The sequence below is a fragment of the Panthera pardus genome, unplaced genomic scaffold, assembly GCF_024362965.1.
Source record: "Panthera pardus isolate Hobbes unplaced genomic scaffold, ASM2436296v1 HiC_scaffold_8, whole genome shotgun sequence".
Taxonomy (NCBI): Eukaryota; Metazoa; Chordata; class Mammalia; order Carnivora; family Felidae; genus Panthera; species Panthera pardus.
In genome coordinates, this window is record NW_026527013.1 from 108,453,984 (window position 1) to 108,474,681 (window position 20,698).

Here is a 20,698-nt window from a genome sequence, read left to right on the forward strand (position 1 = left end):
TCGTGATCTCACAGTCCCTGAGATCAAGCCTTGAATGGGTTCTGTGCTGACAGCATGGAGCCTGCTTGAGATTCTCTCTCTCTCTTTCTCTGCCCTTCCCCCACTCATTCACACACATACTCTCTCTCTCTCTCAAAAAGAAATAAACTTTAAAAAATTGAAAAAAAATAAACTTGAGTTAACATACAGGGCAATTTTGGTTTTAAGAGTAAAATTCAGTGATTCATCACTCACATACAACACCCAGTGCTCAACCACAAGTGCCCTCCTTAGGACCCATCGTTCACCTAGTCCATCTCTCACCTACCTCCCTATGTCAAATCAGAGTTTGTTCTCTATCATTAAGAGTCTCTCGGGGCACCTGGGTGGCTCAGTCGGTTGAGCGTCTGACTTTGGCTCAGGTCATGATCTCCCCGTCCGTGAGTTTGGGCCCCACGTAGGGCTCTGTGCTGACAGCTCAGAGCCTGGAGTCTGCTTCGGATTCTGTGTCTCCCCCTCTCTCTGTCCCTTTCCCACTCACGCTCTGTCTCTGTCTCTCTCAAAAATAAATAAACATTTAAAAAAATTAAAAAAAAATAAGGGTCTCTGGTGGTATGTTTCCTTTTTTCTCTTCCCCCCACCCAACTTTCCATATGTTCATCTGTTTTGTTTCTTAAATTCCACAAATGAGTGAGATCACATGGTATTTGTCTTTCTCTGATTTACTTATTTTGCTTAGCATAATACATTCTAACTGTATCCATGTCATTGCAAACAGCAAGATTTCATTCTTTTGGATGGCTAATATTCATTGTTTGTATGTATGTATGTATGTATGTATGTATGTGTATGTGTGTGTGTGTGTGTGTGTGTGTGTGTGTGTGTGTGTGTACACCAAACTTTATTTATTCATTTATCAGTTGATGGACAATTTGGGCTCTCCCCACAGTTTGGCTATTGTTGATAATGCTTCTATAAACACTGGGGTGCATGTACCCCTTCAAATCTGTATTTTTGTAATCTTTGGGTAAATATCTAATAATGCAATTGCTGTAAGGTAGGGCAGTTCTATTTTTAGTTTTTGAGGAACTTCCATACTGTTCTCCAGAGTGGCTACACTAGTTTACATTCTCACCAATAGTACAAGAGGATTTTCCTTTCTCCACATCCTTGCCAATACCTGTTGTTTCCTGAGTTGTTAATTTTAGCCATTCTGACAGGTGTATCTCACTGTGGTTTTGATTTGTATTTCCCTGATGATAAGTGAAGTTGAGCATCTTTTCATGTGTCTGTTAGCCATCTGGATATCTTCTTTGTAAAAGTGTCTATTCATGTCTTTTGCCCATTTATTCACTGGGTTATTTGTTTTTTGGGTGTTGCATTTAATAAGTTCTTAAGAGATTTTGGATACCAACCCTTTATCAAATATGCTGTTATAAATATCTTCTCCCATTCTGTAACCTGTCTTTTACTTTCAAAGTCTGAAAAACTGTGAAACTGAAAAGAGATCAAGAGATGATATTCATATTGCTAGCCCATATTTAGAGAAGGATTCAACTGTCTTCTGAACATCCCCCAAACTCAACACAATTTCCTTCCTCTCCTATATGCCAGTCACATTGCCACTCATCTCCCTAAGGACATCCAGTGTTTGACCATGTCTGACCAGGTTCCTGCATGCACCTTACTGTTCCACACCTCTGGCCCTGGACAGTAACAAAGCAGGATTCATAAATACCATCTGGGACACTTATGACTGAATAATTATTGCTGAAATCCTAACCATATTAAATTACAGAAATGCACCTTCTAGTATTTCTCTCACTACTAGATGAGGAGCTCCATAAGTGAGGGAGGCATGTCATTTTCCCATAATGCAACACAGTGCCTGGCTTTGTGTTGTCTATTGTGTCTGTCACTTAAGCTGAGTTCCTTTATTCTCCCTCTGATCTTTCTCTTTAACCTCTGTACCTATCAATCATGCCTTTTGAATCCATCTTCTCACCTCTATCCTTCATGCCACTACTATGTGCCCTCATGAAGCCACCCAATGTCCTGAGATACTGTCCACTGTTTCTCTGTCAAGTCACTTTCTATATAGTCCATTATCAATCTAAATGAATGCTTTAATTGTTAAATGCTAATGTTAATTTTTTTTTATAACATTTATTTATTATTGAGAGACAGAGAGACACAGAGAGTGAGGAGGGGAAGAGAGAGGGGGAGACACAGAATCTGAAGTAGGCTCCAGGCTCTGAGATGTCAGCACAGAGCCCGACGTTGGGCTTGAACTCACAAACTGCAAGATCATGACCTGAGCTGAAGTCAGTCGCTCAACCAACTGAGCCACCCAGGCGCCCTGCTAATGTTAAAACTTTTAAATGACTCTACGCTATCTGTAAGATGTTCAAAACTATTATTGTGGCATAAACTTCCATAATTTGCTCTCCATCTGCTATTCAAGCAATACTGTGTATAATCCAACATCATTTTCTTTCTTTCTCTTTCTTTCTCTCACTTCTCAGTAATACCTCTTTGAGTTGAATCTTCTTGCTCTTGATCCCATGTCAAGAATTATTTCACAAGGAGGCCAGGTACAATTTCATTGGTAAATTTGTAGAAATTCTCAGGAAAAACAATAAAACAAAATACTTTGCCAAGAAAACAGATCAAAACACAAAATAAGTACATATTGTCATTTTTAAAAATAGCATAAAAAAAGAAAATTTCATTCTAATCTAACTTAGGCTATTCAAACTAACAGTGTATGACAAAAATATCACATTCCAATCTAATTTGCAATATGAGGACAATAAAGTAATGCATATAAAAATCCAACAATTTAAAACTTTTAATTTATACTTACTTTTCTTTAATGAAAAACAATTATATTTAGTATTAGGAAATATAATCTAAACAATTATATTTAGTATTAGGAAATTAAACTCACCAATTAATAGATTAAATGATGAAAATGGCACATCTATCTCAATATAAATGGGTAATCACCTAATAAAATTCAATATTCATGAATATGTCAGCAATATATGGATAGTTCTGTAATAATATTAAATTTTTTTCTATGATAAACCAATAAGAAGAATATACTTTAGAATAAAACATTATTTAATTTGTATTAAAATTAGTGTTTTCATAGGGTTCTCTAGATAAACAGAACCAATAGAATATATATAGGCATATAGGAGGAGATTTATTATAAGAATTAACTCACGAGGTTATGGAGGTCAAGTCTCACAATCTGCCTTCTGCCAACTGGAGAACCAGGAGCGCCAGAGATATAATTCAGGCCAAGGCTGAAGGCCTGAAAATCAGGTATAAACAAACAGTATAAGTCCCAGAGTCCAAAAGCCTAAGAACCAGGAGCTAAAATGCCCAACAGCACAAGAAGATGAACATCCCAGGTCAATAAGAGAAAGAGAATTCACCTTTCCTCTGACTTTTTGTTCTATTCAAGCCTTCAATGCATTGGATGCTGCTGCCTATATTGTTGAGGGCAGATCTTCTTTACTAAGTCTACAATTCAAATGCTACTTTTTTTCCAGAAACACTGTCAGAGACCCTCCAAGAAATAATGCTTTGCCAGCTATCTGGGTATCCATTATCATAGTTAAGCTGACACACAAAAGTAAGCATCATAGTTAGAATTAAGATAAGGGTATCAGTTATCACCACTATTATTTAATTATTCCATAAGTAGTCAACACATTAGTAAATATATACATATATATATATATATATATATATATACACATATGTATACGTATATAAGAAACAAAATTTTAATTTTTTGTAGATTATATGACATGTCTTCAGAAAAGCAAAATAACTACTGCATAAATTATTAAAAATTTTAACATATTTCTTTGCAGATAAATTATTTTTCTTTACCAAAAGTATCACATATAAAATGTATATCCCATTTACAAATCAATAGGAACACAACATGTCTGTAAGAAAACTTTAAAAGTAATGGTTAATATCAAGATGAATATGATTATAAAACTTACTAAGGGGCATTAGGGTGCCTAAGTGGCTCAGTCGGTTAAGCCTCCAACTCTTGATTTCAGCTCACGTCCTGATCTTGGGGCTTATGGGATCAAGCCCCGCATGGAGCTCTGTGCTGACAGCTCAGAGCCTCCTTGGGATTCTCTCTGTCTCTGCCCCTTCATTACTCACACTTTTGCTCTCTCTAAACTTAAAAGAAAAAAAACTTAAAAAAAAAATTAATGGAGTATATATCATATTACTGGATAGTAATTTTCAAACTATTTTAAAATAGTGACACTTCCTAAATTAATGTGAAAATTCAGCACATTACCAATGAAAGCAACATTTCTTTTTCTTTGGTCTCAAATCAAACATGAATAAAGCTAAGAAAATTCTTTGAAATACAAATAATGTGAGTGACCTAGTCCTACACAGCATTAAATTTTATTACAAAGTTAAAGTGATTAGAAACATTTGATATTGATGTGGAAACAAACATATCAATGGCACAAAAGAGAGAATCTAAAAATAGATGCGAATGTGCATGGGAAAATAATATATGTAAAAGTTGGCATATCTACATAGTCTAGATCATTCATCAAGTAGTATTGGGCCAAATAGCTTATAATTTGGAAAAAAAAAAAAAAAACACGTGGAAAATAAACCTGGACAGCTACTTCACTTGCACTAAAATAAATTCCAAATGGACTTCAAAGTGTTATGCATGTAAAAAACAACCAACATATTGTAAGAAATCATTTATAAATATCTTTCATTTTGAGGTCGGGAAGCTTTTCTAAGTATGTTGCAAAATTCAAAAGTCACAAAAGGAAAAATTTAGTAAGTTTTAAAATATAAAATCAAAAACTGTAAGGAAAAAAAGGAAAACCCTTAACAGAACAGAAAGACAAAAATATGAGAGTCAAATGAGTGATAATTCCAATGTATAAAATAAAGTCCTATGAATCATAAAGTAAGCAAAGATCAACACAAAAGAAAATTTAGCAAATTTCCCCAACTGACATTTTAGAGTCAAAGGTATCCAATGCCCTAAAAACATACAATCAGTTTCTTCACCTCAATAATACAAGAAAATTGTGACTAGAAACAGTGAAATATTATTACCATATGGCTGACAAATATTTTTAAATGATGAATAAGGCAATTGGCAGTATTTATCAAAATTTTAGTTTTGCCTATTTTTGATTCCATAATTCCAATTCTACATATCAATTCTTCACAAATACACAAGTGGCAAAGATTTCTGTGTGAGGTTGATATGAGTAGTTTTTGTAGTAGGGAAAACCTGAAAACAGCATAAATATTTTCAAAAGGGCAAGAATAAATTAGCATACAAACTACATAATATGAAGTCATTAAAAAAATAGACATGCATGATATATTTGCAGGTGAAGAAAAGGGTATTGTAGAGTCAAATATAAAGTAAGATCCTACTTGTGACCAACACGTAGTATTTATGTTAAGAACACATGCCCACACTGAGATTTTTTAGAAATACGGAGAGACTATAGCAATAGATAGGGGAGTGAGATTGGTGTGTGACCAGGAGGAGAGAGGACATAAAGACCACTGGAGAAGACAGTAAAAATTGCTTTTTAATATTATATATAGTCCTGTACGGCTAAGAGATTTGTACATTAGCACATACTATTTGTATTATTTTTTTTAAGGAAAAGAAAGAAGAAAGAAATCGTGCTAATATTCATGTTCGTATAGAAGGGTTAAAACGTGCATCCTCTGGACAATTTTTTGGCAATGTAAATTATGAGAATTTTTTGGAACCATCATAAGTTTAATTACATACATACAATCTCTCTCTGTATGTATGTGTGTGTGTATACATATACATAGACACAGTATTATATTATATATAAGCCCAATTACGCTTAACTGTTTATGAGTGGATGCCTATTGAAGAACTGTCCCTAACAGTTAAAATCTGGAAACAATATAAATATTTTATCAATAATGAATTATTTAAATGAATTATGATTTATTAAGAGAGTACAGTACAATATTAAAAATATTGGTGCATATCTCTGTGTACTGGCAGAGAAAGTGATCCATGAATTATTAAGCAAAACGAAGAGGTTGTAGGACAGGACCTAAAATTCCATCAGTTTTTGTAAATTAATAATACCATTTACATAACAATAATATGAACTATTAGTGTATAGCCTAGTGGTGTACACATGTAAAAAATCAGAAATAACATGAATCTGTTAACACATATATGCCGCATATAAAAATATTGATATAAACTTGGATATATTTTAAGGATAAGATTAAGGAAGTTCTCTAAATTTCTGCTCTCCTATTGATAAATCCTTTCAAATGATCACTTAGTACTCTTAAAATTACAAAATAAGAATATATTATTTATAATTCAAAACTACCTAAGTTTTTAGATGTCTACATGAATTGTTAATATGAAGCATGTCTTGGTGAAATTAAATATACTGTCTTCTTCGCAAAAAGGCAAATGAAACTTAATCTATATGTAAATATATTAATTAAATGTCATTCTTGTAAAAATATAAATACCCAAGAGCTCAAATACTGCCTTTTTGCACAAATGACACCACTCATACAGGTGATATTAAAGGGTAGGAACACTCCACACGATTTTTACAGAAATTAGCTTATCTCTCTGTAGGCCTAAGACATACACTTTCATCAGTGCCCATATCCTGTAAGTGGCGGTCTTCCCTCATTCAATAACCTAAAAATAGTTCTTAAGGACAAGATTTTTCATCCTCATCTCTGTGGTTACAGTTGAGAATTTTTTTCTTTTACAGAACTATAGAAATAGATGAGCCACATCATCACTAAGCAACTCACTTCCACCTTATGCATTATTTGTGCACTCTTAAACACTGAGAGCTTGTATTCTCTTATGAGAAACTTATTCCCATATGATATTATGACACTGAAGCTGAAATTCACAGAGATAATATTAAAAGAGTTAATTACGTTTTCAGAAGATTTTATCTTCTTTCAGATTTTGGTCATAATTAAAACTTTTAATCACTTTTACTTTGTGAGTTGAAGAAAAAATTAAGTATAAAATTTGGTATGGTATAGGAACTCAAAGTAACTTATGAACTGAATCTAATATATACAAGTAAGGAAGTCTATGTTAAATATCTCATTTAGATTTGATTGAAAGAGGTAATAAAAGCATGAGTAACATGATTTTCTTAAACATATATTGACCAAAAGACTATTTTAATAATAATAATTCCTTACCATTCAATTTGGAGTTAAGTATGTAGATTTTAGTTTCCTACGCATACAGTATTTATGCAACTTAGAAACTCTAAATAATTTTCATTTTACGTAAAGTCACAGGAGGGCAAAACTCAAAAAAATAAAAAAACCCTCTAAAATTCAAGCTGATAATGAAAATAACACCAAGAAATAAACAAATAGATGGAAAGATAGGTAGACAGATAGATAAACACATACATGTAGATATCTGTTGTAGGCTCTAAGTTATAAAGTCAGAGGTTGCAGGGTAAGATAAACAGATACCCTTCCTTCTGCCCATATCTTATGTACACACATTTACTGAACTACACATACGTATGTAGACACACACATACGTATATAATACATATACACAACACACACACCTAACACTGCATCTCCTGGACTCTAGAAGCAGAATGCCACCTCTCAACCACACCCATGCTCACTGAGCAGTTTAAAGGCATGGCTACTCCATACTTTAGGGCTGTTTTTTAATTTTGAATCATTTCCTCTAGCTTTCCATGGTAAAGTATATTTTTTAATATTTCATATAAAAAATACTGAATGGCCTTATTAGCTGCAAGCTATAAATGCCACAAAACAGATTTGGAAATTGGAACACACCCAACATAAATGGTTACCAACAGTGAATGGGAAGGCATACGAAACAGGGCAGTAAAGCCACCACACAATATGAGGAAAATCATTAAACGATCTGGAAAAGCATCAAGATGGCTGGCCTCTTTGTAGTTCCAGCACAAAGACTGAGACTTATTTCTAAATATTTTCCCTGGTGGGGAATAACAGCTTGAAAATAATCCCAGATGTATTCATTTGTGTAACCATTTGCTTCTTGTAGCATATAGGCATGGAAAAATTATTGAAGGCTTCAATTCTGGACTTGTATTTTTTAAATGTCAGGCTTTTGAAAAATAGCACCATTTTTCTTTAAAACCATTCATTTACCTGGAATGTTGGCCAGCAGGCCTATAATATGGACTTGGTTTTGTTAAGATTGAAAAAATGCCCAATGGCAAAAGAGGAATGGGCAATTCCAGTGGATATAACTAAATATGAACCCAAATTCAAATGAGCAAATGTCCAAGCAGAGAAAAAACAATGTTTTTATGTTTCTAAGCTGGCCAAGGATTTCTAGATCCTGTTAAACATAAATTTAGAGAAAGAACGCAATCTAGAAGGTTTCCTTTAAAAATACTGGAAGCAGAGCCTGTGCAATAAAGTGTAAGCAAGTTCATTTTTTACTCAGGCATTTTTTTCCTTTGAAAGTCTCTCAGTTTGAATTTATTCTAGACATTGAGACAAGAGGCCCAAAAGCTAAACGCCATTTTTAACAATCAATTTTAAAACACAGAGGAAATTCACAGTTCTTTTTCAATTGTCGGCCAATTAATTTAAACTCAACTTTTCAAAGTTCTAAAAATATATATTATTTTAAAATTTAAAGAAATATACATATTCTAAATGTAGAGTACTTAACTGTCTGCAACAGAGTACTTAATACAGAGCATCAATACTCTGTTAAGTATTAATTCTGCTTTCTACATCTGAATATACATTACTTTTTTTAAGTAGAGTCTGTGGGAAGTGTGGTATATGTGCATGTCTATGTGAGTATGTGTAGAGAGAAAAAGACAGTGAGATTATAATCAGTGTCTTTTTCTTCTACTTGATCATATTTTGTTTTAAAAGTCAATGGGGAATATCTAACTTTTTTTGGTAGGCATTCTAGTGTTAAAGTAAATGTTGGATAATATTGTTATTATTAATAACCGGGTTGCTGTTTGGAACGTGAAGAGGTGTGTTTGAATCCATCATCCATTTTACAAATATTATATTTGTATATATCCTATATTATGCCAGCCACATTCTGGCAACCAAGATTTCAACAGTGGCAATGAAGTTTCAGTAAAACCTTCCTCTAGAACGCTTCTTATGAAAACTTAGAAGCACATTCCTGATCATCTAAGGAAAACAATTTGAGATTAGAAAAAAGTAGGAGAGTATTTTTTTTTTTATTCACAGAACTCTGGTTTATGGAGAGTGCCCCAATCTGATGATTTATGTAAATGATTTATCATCTATGCATGTGTAACTGATATCCACCAACTTAGAAGGGATGCCTTTGACGCTAGTCGTCTGCTGCTTGGAGGCACACTAGGAGCGACATGACAATGAGACCAGAAGGAACGGATTGGATTAATTTCAAGTGAAAATAAGGAACTCAATCTAAACTATGTAAAACTCACCTCACTCTGATTTATTGCTTTTTCAGACCATTGAAGCTACAAATAAAATTTATGAGGGAAGAACAATAAATTAGGATTGGATAAAGGCACAATTTTAGGCCTCAAGTTGCTTGTACAGTTAGATTTTAGCACATAAAATTGGGAGCATAATACTAACAAGTTAATAAAATCAGCCAAGTGCTGACATGTAAAAACAATTTTTTTTTAACAATTGGTTGGTCCAATCAGTTAGCCTTGTTGACAACTTGAAATTTTGAAAACCTACGTTACTTATATTCGATGAACATTAAAAATGTAGGAAAGTTCATGGATGTATGCAACAGAAGTTCATTGGTCTTGGAATACATTTGGGGGGTGGGGAACTTGCCTTTAAAGTTAAAACTATAAAATTACCACATAATAAAAGGCTGTGCTTTGAACACTAATTGCCCATTTACTTATTTTTTTAAATCTCTTTTCCTATAATTATGGTGTGATGTATAAACTTTCTCTGGTTTTACTGAGGTGTGTTTTATATATTTTCAGTTCTACCGCTCTTTTCCATTTATTCTTAATTTTAATTTTACTAATATGCATTAGTATCAATCAGGCATCACGTCTACAAAGATTCCTACAGCGTTTTAATTGAGAGTAAATTGCCTTCAATAAATGGGGCCTCCTACTGGCCTAGAAAACTGGCCCACCCTAGTGGCTGGGCACAAATGCTCATTTGAAGAGTTAAACCGAGGCACGATAGCCCACTTTGTCAGCTGCCTAGAGGGACGTTGTCAAGTCTGGGACCCTGCTGCTTTATTCCTATAACTGTGTTTTAGAAACACCTCACAAGTGGAATTGTGGTTGCCTCATCCAGAAAATGTGGAAAGGATTAATGTGGCATGTAAAACAAATCACTCCTGAGCTCAGCTGAGAAAGTGGGTATTAAAAGCACTCCAGTCAAAAGAGCTTTAGTGAGAGGGTCACGGTGATATACAGTCAGCATATGTTGGGCTGGTAATGCTGCAGGGTGTTTGGAAATGGTAATGGTCCATGGGTGTAAAGTCTTTCAAGACCTCTTAAAGACACATGTGTTTCTTGAGCGTGTTCTCCAAACAAGGACCTGTTATGGGTTAGATTCACTGAAGCTTTTAAACTTTATTGATTGGTTTGTGGGATTCCAGGTTCACTCACTGCTTAAAAAAAAAATCTGTTGATAAACACAGGCAAGAATCCCACTTTAATCTTAACCTTATGAATCAATAAACAATGTGGGATGTTGCCTCCTCATCGATTATGGTACACACTGTTTATTTTTATCATGGAAGTGCTTGCTAGTTTTCAGAGTTAATGGGCAATATATCTATGTTGTTCTTCTAAATCCAGGTGCTTTGTAGATTTATTTTGAAGGGAAAGAAAAGGGAGACACCTGAAGATTTCTTGCTATTTGAAATATGAACCATAGCCTTAATAAAAACTTGTGGGTTTCAAGTTGAGAGAGAACAAATAAACCTGCTAAGTGTAATTTCATAAACTGAGACAATTTTCCTTGGTATTTCCAATTTAGGAAGGAATTCATTAAGATTTAACATTATAATGCAGATACATAACTGTAGCCACAGTTGAATGCACTCTTAAGGAAATAAACTGTACTAGTTTTCTATATGTGGGTAAACTGTTTCTGCCTATTCTCGGTTTGGTTTATATTTTGCACTTTTTAAATGGGATCCTTATCCTTTTTTTTTCCCTGGAAGGTTATACCTCATCAATTTATTCACTTTTTTAAGTAAACTACACCAAAGGATCATGCAAAATCTTTGAAAAGATGAAAGCACAGGCAAAGCTTGCAATAAATAAGGGCTGATGTATTTAAGCAGTTGTCAGCACATGTACTCAAAACAAGCATGTGTTTTTAGGTTAGACCTGGTAAAACATCAAGACAGGTTAGCAGGAAGTACTAGTTAACTAACCTAAAAATCTCCTCAGTAAAACTAAACAAATAAAAATATTATGTGAGGCTGGAAAAATTCAGGGTGCTCTTGGATTTGGGTTCAGTGCTCCTGAGTTTGACCCCAACTTACAACCATGACTGCAAATATTTTTTCACCAACTTCAAGCATGACATTATTTGTTACCTTTACTTTACTGCAGGCCTGGTAAAAGTCAAGATCAATAATTTCACAGGAACATTTCCACTCTACACTGAAAATACAGCCAACTTGAAGGACACAGCAGATATAAAATTTCTTGCCATCTCTGTAAAACTCATAAAGCATCACCACCACCTTGTGTTTTAATTGAACTTCCCGTCTTAGGCCCATTCATATCATTGCTATCTAACTCACACATTCAGTCAGGAGAAAGGTCTCAAATAGGAGTACATAGCCATTGCATGGCCTATGAAGAAGTTATGTACAGAAACAAGATAAAAATGTTGCAATATAATATCAAGATGGTAAGGGCAAATGAAGCTGTCAATATCATATCGTTGTATTTTACTACAATATCATGGCTATGGCTATTTAATATTCAAAGAAGCAACTAATGTTGCTGCCTTCCATGTGCTTGATTGTGGCTAAAAGAAACACATAACTTTCTATACAAAATGCTTGGAGGACTATGAGTCACTTCCATGCACTGACTGCTTGCATAGACTTTCGAGCTTCAGTTGCATATATTCTATGTGAAAAATTTTCAGAATCCACAAGTAAGCATGAATCTGCAGTCGTATCTTCCCAATTTACTTCTAATTACTGTTCCCGGGGCTTCCGTGGCAATAAGGTATTTCTGCATTGTATATAAATGGATGCGACTTTTATGTTTTCTACTAGAAAACACCAGTCACAAATAGAAAACAATTGAAAACTCCCTATTCTAGATTTAAATTTTTTCAAATAATTTTTCCGAATAAGTTAAACACCCAGAAAGTCAAAGTGCAATGCCTGTCTGTTCCATATTACTGAAACAAATAATTTCTTTTCATGTCAGAATGATGACAGCAAATGCATGATCTTGATGACAGTCTTTCTTTTGTTGTCAGGTGTGTTCGAGTCTGTGTGTGACATTTTAGCAGCTTTAAACTGAAAATTATTCTGGGCCTGAATGAGAGATTCTGCGACGCCTAACCAGTCCTCAGTTGGGAAATCACTGACCACTTGTCCCGTGTACTCAGTGGTCCTGACTTTGAATGCTTCCCCAAACACACTAATTGGAGACCTGGACTATTTTGAGTCTTGCAGGTTTCCATGTCCCCCAGACACACTGCACATGAGGGCAGACTAACCCTCACCAAGATGGGCGGCACACCTGTACAACAGATGACCAATTTGAAATGTGCAAAGAAAAACCTCCACAAAATAATACGATGTTTCCTTCACGTGGTGTACATACAATTCAGACAGCTAAGGGGCTAAAGCATGCCATTGAGCTGTAAGTTTTCATTGCTAAAGACATTTTATAGGGCTTAAATTTTATATAGTCCAGTATCAAGTAGTACTCCTAATTGCATGACTTCAAAGTAGACACGTGAGCCCTACTTTCATATTATTTTAGTGGCAAGCAGTCATGGCCCTTCCAATTGTTCCTATGAGGTCCTATATTAACATCATTATTGGAGATTTTATTTAACTTCAATTTTAGTGAAAACTATGCCTCCTTCTTTGAATGGGAGTTTGAACACTGAGATTAAATTGATAGAGAAAATCAAGTCTGAATCAGTTTACAGCCCAGAGGTACATTGTGAATCCCATAAAGCATTGTTGCAGGAACCTGGTTAGTGTTCTGTACACCTGCTTAATGTTTTTTTCATCATCACAAATGTCAAAGTGCTCGGTAAGTCACTGGGGTTTGAATGACAGCCATGCACTAAGCAAGCAGTTATGTTTTTTCACTACCAAATTGGACCATAAATGATGAAAAAGAGGTCAAAAAGGAAGTATGGAACCATACAAATTTGAAAGGGGAAACTGCTAATAGCCATAAACCCGGTGCAATCAAAGGCTTGGCAAGTCATTGCAAATTACCTGCTCTGTGAATTACTGATCGCACTGCATTATGATATAGAACTTTCTAACTCCTTTCATCTGTAGTAACAGGCTTTCTAATAGCTCACAGATCAAAAGCAAAACACTGCCAGTGGAATTTTGATACAAATACACCAAGGTTGTACAAGTATAATGCATATGAATAAAATGTTAATATGCATCCAATATTGCATCTAGTCCATTATGTAATATAGTATATGCATTTTACAAACCAAACCCACTAATATCGTACTTACAGAAAGAGATGACTGGTAAGATATGCTTAATTTAAAAGGAAGATGAAATCTTGCATGATACTTTCAGCAGGGATTAATGTAGGTTGGTATGCTTTAAGCAAGATCTTGGCAATCTTTCAGATGCAAGAGGTCAAGTTCCTAAATCCTTTTCTTCTAGCTCAAGACTCAGGCATGTGGAAGTCCCTCCAAATATTGCACCGCCAAATATTGTTCCTATTAGGGAAAATATCTGTATCAATAAGTTTCTTTCAAAAAGATGTGTAATGCCCAGGAAGGGTGAAGTCTCCTGGTCACTTTAATCAGACTTTCCGCTTGTCTCCTTGCAGGAGATAGTATGTACCAAATAAATGGACTGTTTAATTCTAGGTAAATAGCCTGGGGGTGGAGGAACTTTGGATGATGAGACATTTTATAATACAGATTTGGCTGAAGTATTGCCAAGCTAGATTTTGCAATGATGCAAAAATACCTCTGGTGCCTGGGTGGGTAAAAGGATAGAGGCAGACAAGGTTGACAGTTGGAAAAGAGAGATAGTTGCAAAAATCTTGGATCCTTTATATTTGATAATGGCCGATATGCTTGAAATTGAAAATCATTTCAACTGTGTGTGCTAGATGTGGGTTCTTACATAAACCACTGTGATTCTTTTTAAGAAGAGTTTAGTTTGCTTTTGTAACAATTAACCATCAATTAGTGTTACTTCCTCTCATGTTGAAAATAGAGATAAGAGAGATACCATACCTATCTTTATGGGAAATGGAAATACATAGAGACATTCACATGAATAAAGAAAGTACAGATTATAACAGTGCTATAAAGAATATAAGCACAAGCCTGAGAGGGCTTTTGAATAAGACTGCTATTTGAGGTAGAATGATCAGGAAAGACTCTCTGATGAAGTAATCTAAAATTTGGGATATGATTAATATGAAAAAGCTAGGCTAGTGAAGAATTGGCTAGATGGACAAGATACGACACATGGAAAGAGAAACAAGCATAAAGACCCAAAGTATGTGAAGGGCCAAAAGTGTTGATAAAGAGCAAGAAACACAATGTGGCTGAACCATAGTAAGCAGGGAAGAAAACAGAAAATGACGAGATCAGATAATCTAAGGCTGTGAGTCAGAGTAAGGAGAAGCAACACATTGGAACTGGCTATTCTGGGGAGAACACCGGATCTGTGAGAAAGAACTGAATCAAGAAGACCAGCTAGGTCAGCACACAGTTGCCCAAGTGAAGGATGATAGTGGTTCAGGTTAGAATGGTGGCAGTGGAAGTGAACAGAAATGAAAGCAACATGACTCACACCCATCAAGTCCCCAGAGAAATCCTGAAAGGCTCTCAGCCTTCCAGTCCATGTGATATAGCAGCCGAACCTTCTGGTTCCAGTGTTTCAATGAACGACTCTCTACCCTCAATCAGAAATTTTGGTTCTCCCACTAACATTTCCTTGGTGGGAAAAGTACATAAATTGGTGAAGTATTGTGTGTGTGTGTGTATGTGTGTCTGTGTGTGTGTGTGTGTGTGTGTGTGTGTGTGTTTCTACCTATTTAATGAGCAAACTACAGAACTCAGTGACACATACAAATTACTTCCACAATGTCTGTTTTAAAAGTGGTTTCAAATCTCTGTGGCATGAGGTAGGGTTATATATCCATTGGTCAATAAATTGCAGCTGATTAAATCTGAGTCACTGAGGTGAAGTTCTTATTTTCGTGGGGGAGGTAGGAAGAATGGGAAGTTGGCTGGTTATTAGAGAAATGGGTGTGAGATTGGGGAGGGGTTTAGAAAAAAATGACTCAGTTCTCTTCTACACATTTTTGCATATTATTTTTAAAAATAGCATGCATCAATGGCTATTTTGCATAAATGAAAAAAGCTTATTTAAAAAAAAATTTTAACGTTTATTTATTTTTGGAGAGAGACAAAGAGCGAGCAAGGGTGGTAGGGCAGAGAGAGAAAGGGAGACACAGAATCCAAAACAGGCTAACAGCACAGAGCCCAATTCGGGGCTTGAACTCACAAACTGTGAGATCATGACCTGAGCCGAAGTCAGTCACTTAACCGACCGAGCCACCCAGACACCTTGAAAAAACTTTATTTTAAAATTAGTTTAAAACTTTTTTTTTTTACATTTATTTATTTTTGAGAGACAGAGTGAGACAGAGTTCAAGGGGAGGAGGGGCAGAGAGAGAAGGAGACAAAGAATCTGAAGCAGACACCAGGCTCTGAGCAAGCATTCAGCACAGAGCCCAAAGTGGGGCTCTATCCCATGAACCATGAGATCCTGACCTGAGCCGAAGTCGGACACATAACTGACAAAGCCACCCAGGCACCCCTTAGCTTAAAACGTTTGGAAACAGTGTCTGGAGACTTTCTGCAATCAGTATCAGATCAAAGAAAGAAGGTATGAGCAAGGAAAAGAGCAGACCAAAAAGATCAGAGGCTGTTTAAGGGACTGTCTGTAACAGAAATTCAAAAGTCTGCTCTCCTAGTCAAGCCCAGGGCCAGGGTCGTGAGAGGAGCAGTTGGTAGATACTACTAGATAGTCATGCCTGTATTTCATTTATAATTGCTGGTGATATATAATTGTTTTGTGAACCACATATAGTTTACCATAGAGTACAGATCAGTGTTGATGAACTCTTGTGTGTTTTATAACCAGACTTAATTCATTAGTATAAACAACAATGGTCTATAAGTTATCAATAGCTGATACCACTAAAAGGAAGACCAATAATCAGTATGTCTTGCAGCGGGGATTCCTTAGTCCTTTCTTGCCATTGCATACAGAAAAAAAAGGATGATATTTGTATAGTTCACTTGAGGAAACTAGAAGGGATTTAAGAGTGTCTATAAATATCTTTTTGGAGATGAAAAAAAAGCATCACATTTTCTTGACATTAAATAATTACAAAGACACAAAGCATTATGGAAAATATTAAATGTTGAATTTGCACCATACTTACAAATAAAATCTTTTCAAATTTTCTTTGAAAAACTGGTTAACTTTCATGTTTATTATTTTATTTTTTAAGTAAACCCTATCCCCAACATGAGGCTCGAACTCACAAACCCCAGATTAAAAGGAACATGCTTTTCCAACTGAGCCAGCCAGCTACCCCTTTCATCTTTAAACTTCTTGCATTTGGAAAGCTCAATCAGGTCTTTCACTGACAAATGTAATTGAAGTTGGCATTTCTGAGGGCAAAGTGATTGTTAATCCAATTAAACTTTTTCACATAAGCTATCTCAAACTAAGACTCAGAAAGTGTATGCATTGTCAGAGCATGGACAAGCTCAAATGTCACTAAGAGAACGCAAATGTCAAAAAATTATATAAGTATCCCATATGTGTGAATACAGGGATTGAGACTGCCACTCACAATTAAGCCTATTAAGAATCCTTGTAATGGGGCGTCTGGGTGGCTCAGTCGGTTAAGCGGCCGACTTCGGCTCAGGTCACGATCTCGCGGTCTGTGAGTTTGAGCCCCGCATCGGGCTCTGTGCTGACAGCTCAGAGCCTGGAGCCTGTTTCAGATTCTGTGCCTCCCTCTCTCTCTGACCTTCCCCCATTCATACTCTGCCTCTCTCTCTCAAAAATGAATAAACGTTAAGAAAAAATTAAAAAAAAAAAAAAGAATCCTTGTAAAACTCTGCTGCCACTACAGGCTGTATATCATGGTCTTTAGGTATGTGAGACCTGAACTCAGCTATAAACTGGTAGGGTCCCACAACTAGTACAACCTGAACCCGAGTCCTGAATAGAGAGATACCCATGGATAGAACAATTATTAGCATGAGTGAAGACTATTCAGATTGTCAGATGGCTGCAGATATTATTGGACCTTCCTTCGAACATACTGTTTTGTAACTATTAGCCAGGGATCATTTCAATGTTGCTCATAGTTGGAGGCTACTAAACACGGATATCAGCCACCTCTGGCCCTATCTGGACTTTCTAGGCCTGAGAGAATAACTTGCTATACATCTGCAATTCATTGTTTAGGCTATGTGCTGGAAAGTTATACTTTACAAAACAGTCACTGGACCAGGAAGCTACCTCACTACATACACACCAGCCTGTAGAACAAATAGGCCCAGTCATGGCCCAAAAGAGGCATAAACTGAAATTTCTCTTTGATACACTCATCCCAATAAGCGAAAGGGAAAGGGGGGAGAAGTGGAATGAAGGACAAAAAATAAATGACTAGTTTTCCAAGAGGACTGTTGCATATTCTCATTAATATATATTTCTGGCTAATATTTACAACATAGTGTATGCTGGCCTCTTTCTGAAAAAAAAAAAAACAAACAAAAAAACAAAAAAACACAAAAATGCTCCAGATTATTTATTTCTTCCCTACCTTTTAGACGTGGAAAAAATAAGGCAGCACAGGTTCATTGTTTGCCTTAGGTAATAATATTTAATTTAGAATGACAGAGAAGCAAGTTTATTAACTGAAGTGATACAGAAAGAAAAATTAGTATTTCTCAATTTTTCTCAAAAAACCTTAATCCTTCTATTTGAAACATAATAGCTGATGTTCCCCAGATGATCGACTTGCATATTTAAAAATAATATTGCAAACATTTTATCACAGAGTAACTGATCCAATATTGAATTAGAATCTGGATCCCTCTGGCCTTCAGTCCTTGCTTTGCTTGCTGTTTGTGCTCATTGCTAAGCTTCCTCTCTCATATTCATGGAAATTTATTTATTTACATGTTTCCTTTCACATGACCAAAAGCACATCCAGAGGTGTCACAAAAAAATAATATATCAAACCAAGAGTGTGTTTTTGCATATATACATGTAGCATACTATTTTTTAACCACAACCTAAATTTTTCCAGTGTTTTCCCATAACGTGTATTTTCCTCTGAAAAAGAGAATTTGAAAAGAATTGCCAAATCTGTCTTGGAACTTCCACTTTAAATTCAAAACAGATCCCAAAATGTCTACTGGGATATATCTCTAGTATGACTAAGAATGTGCACCTGTGATTACCTAAACCAGCCAAAGAATGGCACCATTGCTTCACATAAATGTAGTCACAGATATTTTTTATATGGTTATAGAATTTTGTCATAAATCCCATGGCTCAGTGTAGAATTCTATCTGTCCTACAGGTCCACTTTTTGCCTTTAGATAACATTTTACAGCAAAAGCCTGATGTATTGCTTCTGTCACCCTTTGACCACTAAAGGAACTTAGAACAGCACAATGGGTGAATAATAAGGAGTCAAAGGGAATTTTCTGCCCTTCTGGCTCAGTCCATGCATATGGTCATAATTTTCCAACTTTATGATAATAAGGGGAATGCATTTATCACCCCTCTGCTCCTTCTCAAGTTGATCCCCCACTGTTAAGTTTAGCAGTTGGCTATCGATAATATAGAATTATTAAATAATATGGAGGGTAATGAGTGAGATGGCCACTTGAGTTTCACAAGGAAATAATAAATGGTGGAGAGAGATTTCCAAGTTTGAGGGACAAGTTCAGAAAAGTATTAACTAAATCAGATGGTTATCTTACAACTTCTGAGAGTTAAAATGAAAATTAAAGATAGCTTGAGAGATCTTAGGCTAGTTTGTGCTGTCATATTCTGCTCCAGATAAGATAAGCCATTATCAGCACTGGGAAAACTACAATGAAAACATAAATTATTTTCTTCTTTAAAATTGGAGACTGTGCCTAATATTCCTTTACTTGATTTATCTACATTTGCTTTACAATTTGGATAGTTTCATATAACTGAGGTTTAAAAAAACCTGATTAAATAACACAGTGATTTCACTTGGATTCAATACTCTCAGTTTTCAAAATGGGGCAAGGAGAAAGAAAAACAATCAATTTTTTTAATGGGAAAAAATAATGAACAGTTTATACAGGAAGATAATCAAATGATTGAAAAACACATGAAAAAGTGTTCAATATCATGAATCATCAGGAAAATGTAATTTAAAACCACAATGAGATACCTCTAAAGAAAATCTAAAATTTAAAAGACTGAGAATACCAGATGTTGGCGAGCTTAGAGAGTCACCAGAATATTCATACATTGTCAATGAGAATGTAAAATGGTACAACCACTTTGGGAAAATATTCCTTTATAAAACTAAACAAATGTCTACCCTATAATCCAGCAATGCTACTCTTAAGTATTTACCTAAGAAAAATGAAAACATGTGTACACCAAAAAGACTTGCACAAGAATATTCACAGCAGCTCTATCACCAAAAGCTTGAAGTGAAAACTACTCCAAGCTTCCATCGAGGGGAGAATGAATGAATAAATAAAATATTGTATGTTCATGCCCTGGGATATTACCCAGAAACAGAGAGGAATAAACCATTCATTACAACATGGATGAATCTCAAAATCATTATGCTGAATAAAAGAACCATTGCACAAATGAGTAGATATTATACAATTCATTGGAATGACAATGAAGTCTAATATCAGTAGATTAATCTATGCTATAAAAACTGGAACAATGACTCTCTTAGCCGAGGGCTAAAAGGTGAGGATTATGTTGGATTTGACATAGTAATGGTCTACACCTTTAAAGAGATTTTAGTTCCATAGATGTACATACTCATTAAAAATCATGAAATGAGTGGTTGCTAGGAAGGAATATTGTGGAGAAGGAAGATCCTGAGCTCACCTCCTCCCATGGACACACTGAGACAACAAGTACATGCATTACAACTCTCCCTGAAAACAATCAAAAGACTGGCAGAATAAATCTTCCAGAGCTAGTCATAGAGAGAAGACCACTTTGGAAATAATAGGTGGGATGGAGATGTGATTAGGACCCAAGCCTCCAGTGTGACTAACCACAAATGGGAGAGATATAATAAGCATGGGGGAGCAAGGACATCAGACTCCTTACTAGGCACCCTTGGCCCTGGGG

General features: G+C 35.4%; 1 long non-coding RNA gene across 4 annotated transcripts in view; it reads right to left on the bottom strand.

Moving 5' to 3' along the window:
* The window catches only part of LOC109263772 (uncharacterized), a 220,655-nt gene that overhangs the window by 117,530 nt on the left and 82,427 nt on the right, over window positions 1-20,698 (bottom strand). For 2 of the 4 annotated variants that reach the window (XR_002078385.2, XR_008420452.1), the window contains exons 3-5: window positions 13,780-13,992; window positions 3,212-3,301; window positions 2,511-2,630 (exon numbers count right to left, since the gene is read on the bottom strand). This is a non-coding gene — a long non-coding RNA (uncharacterized LOC109263772). Of the gene's footprint in view, window positions 1-2,510; window positions 2,631-3,211; window positions 3,302-4,007; window positions 4,306-13,779; window positions 13,993-20,698 lie in introns of those variants that run through there. The other 2 variants (XR_008420450.1, XR_008420451.1) reach the window with 2 other exon arrangements.